We start from the raw sequence: 1,949 nt of genomic DNA, 5'->3' as shown, positions 1-1,949 counted from the left end.
TAGCATCCCAGAGATAGAAATCCCTCTGGATCTCTGTGGGTTCAAGGCCACATTGGAAACAGCCAAGCATGGTGACACGCCTTTAATCCCAGAAAGCCAGCCTTTAATCCCAGGGAGTGGTGGTAGAAAGTAGAAAGGTATATAAGGCGTGAGGCCCAGAAACTAGAGGCATTTTGGCCTGGTTAGGTTTTGGCTGGTTAGGCATTTGGCTAGAGGCATTTGGCTGGTTAAGCATTTGGCTGGTTAAGCATGTGGCTGGTTAAGCTTCAGGCTTTCCAGCAACACAATTGAGCTGAGACCCATTCCGGATGAGGACTCAGAGGCCTCCAGTCTGAGGAGACAAGACCAGCTGAGGATCCGGCGAGGTGAGATAGCTGTGGCTTATTCTGTCTCTCTGACCTACCAGCATGGACCCCAATAACTCGGCTCGGGTTTGATGTTATTAATAAGAACTTTTAAGATTCCTGCTACAGAAAGTGCTGTAGAAAAAAGTAAGGACAACCCTTTAAGACAAGGGCGTAGTGTAGGTAGAGTTTCTCTGTGTCTTGGCAGCCTCTCCCAAATAACTATCCAGAGACTTATTATTTATTATAAATGCTTGGCTGATAGCTCAGGCTTGATACTAGCTAACTCTTACATTTTAAATTAGCCCATATTTCTTATCCACCCTCTGCCATGTGCTGTACCTTCTTTTAATGTGGTATGTTCATCTTGTTTCTCTCTGCATTTCTTGAGACTCCTTAGACTCCACCCTTCTTTTTCCCAGAATTCTCTTTTTCTTTCTTTCTCTTCTGGAGCTGGGGATCGAACCCAGGGCCTTGTGCTTGCTAGGCAAGTGCTCTACCACTGAGCTAAATCCTCAACCTCCAGAATTCTCTTAGTTTGGTTCTCCCATCTAACCTTATCCTGTCTAGCAAAGGCCAGTCAGCTTATTTATTAAACCAATCACAGTAATATATATTCACACAGTGTAAAGGAATATTCCACATTTCCCCTTTTTGTCTAAATAAAAAAAGGTTTTAACTTTGTCATAGTAAAATTATATAGAACAAGAACAGTTATCAAGGAAGAACTATATTTACAATATTTTGCTGGTGGAATGATTAGAAGTATTAGGGCCAAAATAACCTCAATCTATTTTCAAACTTTAAATGGGTAAGAAGCCTGGCTAGCTCAGTCGATAGAATGTGAGACTCTTAATCTCAGGGTCATGGGTTCAAGGCCCACATTGGACACCATTTGTAGGGAGATTTTTCTGTCCCTCCTGCCAACTCCCAAATCATGATATGAAGACTTATTATTAATTATTAAACCTCAACTGATAGCTTAGGCTTGATTCTAAGTAGCTCTTATAACTTAAATTAACCCATTTCTATTAATTTACTTTCTGCCTCGTGGCTTTATTACCTGTACTCTGCCCATGTTGCTTTCTTGCCTCCTCTGTGTCTGGCTGGCAACTCCTTGGGACACTGCCCTTTTTATTCCCAGTGTCCTCTCTGCCCCAAATGTCCTGTCTAGCTATTGGCTATTCAGTTTTTTATTAAACCAATCTGAGTGACAAATATTCACAGTATAAAAAAAGATTATTCCACAAGAGCATAAATAAGGCCTTTCTGAGTAAGAACTCTAGTCACTTAGAAAATAAGGCTAACAACCAGCAATTGCAATTTATGAGATTAAAAAGATCCTTACAGAAAAGAAAATGGTTAGTTAAGTGAAGAGACAGCCTATGGAACAGAAGAAATCTTCATATATATGGACAGCTACATATCTGACCAAAGATTTTTACCCAGAGTATACAGAGGCCCTCTTCTCCCCAAAAGTCCTATCAACAGGGAAACAGCAATTCAGTGTTAAAAACAGACCACAGATGGGGTGGGGAGATGGCTCAGAGGTTAAGAGCACTGACTGCTCTTCCAGAGGTCCTGAGTTCAATTCCCAGCAACCAC

The 1,949-nt window shown here is 41.4% G+C and overlaps 1 non-coding gene across 1 annotated transcript; it reads right to left on the bottom strand.

The window, feature by feature from the left end:
- Window positions 1–789: 789 nt before the first annotated feature.
- Trnaa-agc lies at window positions 790–871 on the bottom strand. Its single transcript has one exon. It is a non-coding gene; the product is annotated as a tRNA-Ala (tRNA).
- Between the last annotated feature and the right edge of the window lie 1,078 nt (window positions 872–1,949).

The sequence above is a fragment of the Peromyscus leucopus genome, chromosome 5, assembly GCF_004664715.2.
Source record: "Peromyscus leucopus breed LL Stock chromosome 5, UCI_PerLeu_2.1, whole genome shotgun sequence".
Classification (NCBI taxonomy): domain Eukaryota; kingdom Metazoa; phylum Chordata; class Mammalia; order Rodentia; family Cricetidae; genus Peromyscus; species Peromyscus leucopus.
This window is presented reverse-complemented; position numbering and strand designations above follow the sequence as displayed.